Source organism: Sciurus vulgaris (assembly GCF_902686455.1).
Source record: "Sciurus vulgaris genome assembly, chromosome: 14".
NCBI classification, from domain to species: Eukaryota; Metazoa; Chordata; class Mammalia; order Rodentia; family Sciuridae; genus Sciurus; species Sciurus vulgaris.
In genome coordinates, this window is record NC_136475.1 from 83,503,921 (window position 1) to 83,512,121 (window position 8,201).

The window sequence follows — 8,201 nt, forward strand, 5'->3', positions numbered from 1 at the left end:
GTTCAGGCCCTGTCAATCACAAGCTCTGGCTTAAAGTAAAAGCTGCTGGGACTGTTAGATCCAAAGTGACTTTGGACTTCCAAAGTCACTGGACCAGACCTCTCAAAGCAGCTTTTTTTGGGGGATGGAGGATTACCAGGGATTGAATTCAGGGGAGCTCAGCCACTGAGCCACATCCCCTGCCCTACTTTGTATTTTATTTAGAGACAGAGTCTCACGGAGTTGTTTAGCGTCTTGCTTTTGCCGAGACTGGCTTTGAACTCATGATCCTCCTGCCTCAGCCTCCCAAGCCACTGGGATTACAGGCGTGTGCCACCACACCCAGTTTGAAAGCAGTATTTCTAAGAGGAGGTGTTGAGGTTCAAGCTACCTGATCTCTTGCAAAGGACACTAGAAAGGGGACTCCATGTTTTGGACACACACACACACACACATTCCTAACATAACTTGCCTTTGAGGACACAAACCATATCTGATTCTACTTAGTATTCCTGGTTCTAAGCACTGTGCTTGGCGTAAGGTAGTTTCTCAACAAAAGCTCATAAAACCTTCTGAGGTTATACTGCCAATGTCCTGAAAATGTGCCAGATCATGTTCCAGTTATTCCTCAGATCTTGGATCCAAGTGAATGTTTAGTTAATAACTAAAGAATCTTAAGAACTTTTTTTCGGTAGTAGGGACTGAACAGGGGTGCTCTACAACTGAATCACATCCCCAGCCCTTTTTATTTTCTTTCATTTATATTACTGAGTTATGCTAAGTTGCCTAGACCAGACTCCAACTTGTGATCCTCCTGCAATAGCCTCCCGGGTAGCTGGATTACATGCATGCATCACTGTGCCCAGACCTTAAGAACTTTGTGTTGGAGAGAGAGAGAAGGGAAGGTGACCTTGCTTCTTAATTCTGCTCTTAATGAGCTGTGTGCCAGAGAGGCAGCCATCCAGCCTCTCTGGGTTTTAGTTTTAAAACCTTCTTTAAAATGAGGAATGTGGACTGAATGACCTTGGATGTCCTTGCACTTCTGGCAGTGTATTAAAATTAAAAGCAATAGTATCTTACTGGAAAAAAAAATTCTGATAATGACAGTGATTTTGAAGTTGTAAAGGTCTACCTCCCTACTCCATTGTTTTCTATCCATTAACTTGAATACCCATTTTTTTTTAAAAGTCATCCAAGAAGGCTAAGAACTGCTCTGGACCACCTTTTAAAAATCTGATACACACTTGTCCTCTTAGGGGAAACATGCCCTCCACTAGAAGAGTTAAAGAAAGAGCAGCACAGAGACACCCATGCAGCACTGCTCAGGGGGCACCCTGAGGAACATTGGGAACCTCACAGATCAGTCTTTCAAAGAGCTCACGGTTGACTGTTCTGAGCTCCATCCACCGCAGCAGGAAACAGTGACCCACAAGAGTTGGGCAGCATGCATGTGGTTTTAGGGTCCCTTTCCCCAAATCCACCCCCCTACATCTATGTGTCCCAGAAACAGTTAGGTGACTTGCCTCATCACCGAGTGTGACAATACCAGACATTACAGGTGTGGATCCCTGGGGACTTTCAGGCTCTGGCAACAAGGGTCCCATAGGCCTGAAAGCTGTGGTCTCCTTAAGGGAAATGAGCTCACTCCTAAGAGGGGTTTGAGGCACTTCGGGCAGGTCCTAGCCCACCAAGATCAGGGTTCCTGAACCTGAAGGAGGGAAAAATTATCTGCACCCTGACAAGATGCTTTTGTTGGCAGTAAACTGACTCTGATGTAGTAGAATCCTCAGGATTAGCCCTAAAGGGCTGGAAAATAACTGGCATCATCAAAAGGTGACACTTAATGTTCTCCAACCAAGCTAGGGAAATGACCCAATTCCTTGAGAGGGTGGGATACGGATTCCTGGGAGAACCACGCTTGTGAGGTCACAGTTTACAAAGTGTGCCATAAAAGTGTCCAGTGCCAGTCACAGCAGCAGGGTAGAGAGGAGGTGTGAGGTCACTGGCTGGCTGCTTGCCACTCCCTGAGGTCACTTCAGGGCAGGTGGAGCCAAGAAACAGAAGCAGTTGCAGATTAGGTCCAGGAAGAAAAAGGGAGAGAGTCAACAAATGCCCAAGAGTGGCCCAGTAGAGTCTCTGTGAACCACCCACAGCCCTGAATAGCAAGTCAAATTGCCAAATGGGTTCCAGGTTCAAATAGCAAGTCAATTTGCCAAATGGGTTCCAGGTTCAAATGTCCCCTGTGTGCCTGGGTCCATGCCATAGATTGACGATGTCCACTTCTATAGGCAAAACTGAATACATAACTCCCTGACCAGAGCAAAATGAAAACACGGGATTCCTTGGTCAAAAACTATTAAGAATTTCAAGGTGGCAACAGCATTGAGTTAAACCAAGTACAAAGGCATCTGACCGTACAGGAAGCAAGCTCTGTTCATGGGGATTTCTGTGTAAGTCCTTCCCACTGGGTGTGCCTTACTGTTTTAAGGACAAGTTAATCATAAACACTGTTTTTAATGTGAGGTGGAGGAGGAGGAGGAGAAAACTGCAAGAACTGAAGAACTCCATTCTGTGAGTGCCTACCCCAGGCTGGGCACTTCAAGATTCGTGGACCATAGCAGTAAGCGAAGGCCAGGCCCTCACGACACTTACAACCTAGCCACGTGACTACAGCATCTTTTTTTTTTTTTTAATATTTCTCTGTATTTTTATTTATATTTACAATTATCAATGGTATATTCATATACATATTATTTTATGTTCATTTATTTGATATACCCATGCTTTTCAAATTTAAAAATAGTGAACACATAATTCACATTTTACTCTTCCCTATATCAGAACATATATTTATTTTTTTGTTGAATAATTGATTATTTTTTTCTTTTTTTTATTGTAAACAAATGGGATATGTGTTGTTTCTGATTGTACATGGAGTATTAGCATACCATTTGCATAATCATACATTTACATAGGGTAATGATGTTTGATTCATTCTGCTATTTTTTCCTCCCCCCCACCCCTCCCACCCCTCTTTTCCCTCTATACAGTCCCTCCTTCCTCCATTCTTGCCCCCCTCCCACACCTCATTATGTGTCATCATCCGCTTATCAGTGAGATCATTCGCCTTTTGGATTTTTGAGATTGGCTTATCTCACTTAGCATGATATTCTCCAATTGCATCCATTTGCCTGCAAATGCTATAATTTTATTATTCTTTATAGCTGAGTAATATTCCATTGTGTGTGTGTATATATATATATATATATATATATATATATATATATATATACACCACAGTTTCTTTATCCATTCATCAATTGAAGGGCATCTAGGTTGGTTCCACAGTCTGGCTATTGTGAATTGAGCAGCTATGAACATTAATGTTACAGCATCTTTCTTTCGTCATTTAGTCATTTCTTTAGTCATTCTGAGATAGCTCACAGGCCAGCAGACTCTAATTTAACTCCTCTGCGATCAACCTTTAACTCAGGGAGTCATACAGATTAATACTAAATCATTTTTGAAATTTTTTCCCCATATGTTATCTTTGCCTCCACAGCAGGGCCCTAAGCCGCTCATTTGGTCCAATGTTCAATGACCATTTACTTAGTACTTGTGCCAAGCCCATGTCTAGATGTCAGTGAGGCAAGTAATTGTTAAGACACTGTCCCCATACTCCAGGAGACCCCGTTGTAGATGGGAGACCTAGAATTAATTAATGACTGCACTAAAGAGGGTGAGGATGATTATGAAGAAATGAACTATGTGTTTTGAGCAGAAGAGAGAAATAGAGGTGGTCAGGAAAGGCAGATGTCATTTGAACTCTGCTTTGAAGTCTCAGTAGAACGAAATGAAGGATTGTCTCTCCAAGGCGCAACCCCTAGCTAGCTCCAGGTTCCTACCCTCCTTCTACAGAGGGACCAGCACTCCCCCAGCACTGGAGCACTTATAACAAGTCTTGTCTTTAGAACCCTGCCCAACTGATGCTTGAATCCCCCACAGTATCTTAGACCCAGGTTATCTAGGTGTGGCATGACAATGACAGATCTCATGACCTCTGACCCATGACCTTTTGGCATGTTCTGTTGGCTATAATGCTGTTCCTTCTTTTGAGCGAAAATCAGGCTCTCAAACAACTTCTGCCAGTTCTTCCTTGAGGTCAACACAGAATTGACTGGTCATCGTCCCTTGAGGTCAACACAGAATTGACTGGTCAACTCATATGCTTCACTGCACAACCTTGCAGGCCCAGCTACCATGCTGTTCAGTCTTTACTTTCTGGGGCTCATGATCCAGTGGGTGGCTTTTGGAATATGATGGATAAGTATAAGTCAAGGTGCTATAGAACACATAGGATCCTGAACTATTGCTGTAGTTTGGATACCATTTGAGTGTTCCCCAACACTTCTTGTGGTGAAATTTAATCCTCATTCTAAGGTATTAAGGAAGAAACTATGGTGTATTTGTCAGTCTTCTGTCACTGTGACAAAATGCTTGTGAAAATCAACTTAAAAGGAGGAAAGGTTTATTTGAGCTTATGGTTTCAGAGGTTTCAGTTCATGGTTTCTTGGCTCTATCACTTTGGGACAGTGGTGAGGCAGAACATCATGGTAGGGAGCATACAGTGGAGCAAATGCTTTCCTCATGGTGTCAGAGAAGCAGAGAGAAGGAGGGAGGGAGGGGCCAGGGTTCCAATCCCCTACAAGGAAAGGCCGCCAGTGACCTCACTTCCTTCTACTAGGCCCATCTCCTAATGTTTCCACCATCTCCCAATAATACCACAGGCTGGCAACCAAGCTGTCAACACTTGAGACTTTATTATATTAGAGTATTAGATAAGATCATCAGAGCAGAGAGCTCACAATTGAATTACTGGTGGCTTTGTAAGAGGGGGAAAAGAAACCAGAAATGCCCTGCACCACTGTACCACTTTGGGATTCTGCCAGTAAGAAAACCATCAACAGATGCAGCTTCTTGACCTTGGACCTCCAGAACCAAGACCCAAAATAAACCTCTTTTCTTTATAATTTACCCAGTCTATGGGTAAATTATTAGCAACAGGAAATAGACGACTATCCACTTCAGTCTTTTTTGAGGGGAGGGAGGTAATAGAAATTTAACCCAGGAGTGCTTTACCACTGAACTAAATCCCTAGACCTTTTTATTTTTTATTTTGAAAGAGGGTCTCCCTAAGTTGTTTAGGGCCTCAATAAGTGGCTGACGCTGCCCTTGAACTTGTAATCCTTCTGCCTTGGCCTCCTAGGCCACAGGGATTACAGGTGTGTGCGACCATGCGCAGCTCCACTTCAGTCTTGAGAGGTCAAGGGAAGGTTGCTCATAGGAAGTGATATTTGTCTCAAGGCCTGAAGGAGCAACACCCCACCTAGGCCCCAAAGGCCCAGAGAAGCAGTCACAATCTATGGGGAGTGGAAAGACTAGTGCCCTCTAACACTGTATTTATTCCCAAGGGAAAAAATACTAGAGGATTATGATTATGGTAGCCCTGCCCCTGTTGTGTTTACTGACAACCCCAGCAATTGAAGGAGGTGCTCCCACAGAGAGCTCCCAGGCATCAGTTCAGCCAGGAGCCCTGTTGTCCCCGCACCTGCTCACAGGTCTGGGACAGTAAACAGTAAGTAGCACTGACCAGCCAGCCTGGGGTGATTTCCCGAGCATGGTTCCCTCGCGTGCTTTGCTATGAAGGGCTAAAGAAGCTAGCTAGGAAAGACGCAGGGAGAAGAACGGTTCAGAAGGAGCGACACCAAGATGGGCTTCCTTTCTTGAATTCTGTAAGACCATGAATAAAAAGGAACAGGGCTCTCCTGCACCCACCTGCTGCTCTCACCCTGAACCTGCCTGTCTACTGTGCTCATGAAGTTCTAACACCTTTTACCATCCACAGACTCAGACAGGTTCCAGGATGGATGACACGGTAGAAGGCACCAGGCCCAGGGAGCCAGATGGGAGCTAGCCTGTCTCCCCTTAGGAGGGAGCCACACGACTTTTTCATCAGGGTCGGAACCCATTCCTGGTGGCCCTAACCTGGCCTCTGGCTTACCAATTCCTGAACCACTGGAATCCGACAGGCTCATCCACTGCCCTCCAGGATGCAGGTTCAGATCCATCCAGTTCAAGCTCCTTGAACTCAGTCTAGTTTAGAAGGAGGGGACTAAAGAATCTTAGTATGATTTGAAGACAGTGAGTCAGGAACCAGCTCAGAGATCCATCCCAGACTCCGGGTTCCAGCCCAAGCTCTAAAACCAAACTTACTTCTTCCAAATAAGGTGAGAGACTGACTGCCTTCAGCTTCTACTGCAGACCACCATCATGCACCCCCTACCCACTTCTGAAGATGGTCAAGTCACAGACCCCAACATTTGGCCCAGATTCCTAAGAACTTGGACTTTGGAATTTGGCACAGTTAAATTGATTCAGGCTTCTATTTCCAAGTTACTTGAGGGGAAACCTGCTGAAGAGAATCAGGAACAGCCAAGTCTTCAATTTAGCAACTCTCCTTTCCCAAGACACTACCCAGAGCCTGTCAAGGTCAAGCATTACCAGAAACTCAAGTTCAAGGTTGACTTTCTGAAAAAGCTAAAATTATGGGGATGACAAACATGGAAGGATTTAATTTGAGTGCGAATTTCTACTCTTCACCCCTATCCTATGTTTTAGACCCTGATGATATGTTTTTTTGGTTCCTACTTAACAGGAAAGTTTTTAAAAAATAATTGGAGCCAACCCTGAACAAAGGCCTCTCTTCTGGTTGAATCCTGCAGTCTAATTAAGCGTGGCTTCTACCTCTGAGCCAGGAAAACCAGTTTGCCCAGACTTAAGGCGATTACCAGCTCACTTGCGGTGGGTCTGGCGAACTGCTACAGAAACGGAGCTCCGGTTTCTGGCTCTCAGAGGCACTGTGGTCAGATGACCAAGTCGTCTCACTTTGCTTTTCTATTTTATGGTGGAGTCTGACAGTTTTGCTGAGCTGCCTAAGCGACAGAGACTGGCTTACTTGGGTTACAAATGCAGCTGTTAAATTTTGAACCTAGCAAGTGTGGACCTCGCACACTGAAGCCTAATGGCTTGATCTCTTTAGCACACATTTCTTGATCACTTAGGGGTAGTCAGCAATTTTCCCAGCATTCACTTCACCTGGACAAGTTTCCAACTCTCCTTCCATCCATGGCCACCTCAGCCAGGTGAGACTGGACAGGTCCTCTGCAGCTTTCTGCCCTGGCCAGCCTGCTCCTCATTATGAGTCATTGGGTCAACAGGCTAGTATAGTATGAGTTCAGCCTCTGCTGAGAATTCATGAGCACTATGCTCCTAGGAAGAAAGCCTACTGGACCTCAGACCCCTTCCTCTGAAGGCATTCTATTTCTGCTACCACTTTCTTAGGGACCTAAGCAGTGGGCATCTGCCCTGGATAAATTAAACTGCCAGATCCATCCTGTGAAATTCTCAGAATCCCCAGTTTATCAAGGCCCCTCTGAACTTAAAGTATGATTCCATAGCTTAGCAGTTACTAAGCATCTATTAGGTACCAACCCCCCCCCCAACTAGATACTGAGGTTGCAAAAACAAGTATATGAAACCCTGATGAACTTATGTTTGGAAAAGTCCTCTATAAACAAAAAGAGTGTTATTATTATACACTCATGTATGCCACAAAATTTTTCCCACTTCTACTTTGTGCTTAAGGTACTAAGATAAATCCACTCGAGGGAAAGTAATCAAGATATATTGAGGACTTAGAATGAGCTAGGCACTGTGCCAAGTACTTGGTTTGATCTTGTTTAATCTTTGAAATTATTTTACAAATGAAGAACCTGAGGCAGTAGAGGGTAAAAATAATTGGTCCAAGAGTGTACAGATCGTGATAGACAGGGCAGGGTTTCTGCCTGCAATCCTTGATTTTTCCACTAACCATACTACCTGCATGAGCTGCAGTGAAAGATGAAGCAACAGGATGGGGCAGCCTGATGAGAGAGGGAGACGGCCCCTCCTGCTCCTCCGTCCCTTTCTTGAGGCCCCCAGCAAATTCCATGAACTCCAATCTCTTCCATCACCAGCTGAGGATGAGCGTATCATACACACCCAGGAGGATCTGTGCCCCAGCTGCTGCTGAATGCTCTCGGTTCACTGGTGAGACTGACGGCTCACCATGTGTTCACTATGGTCATGGAAAGGGACCAGATCATAGTGGCCTGGGAGAAAAC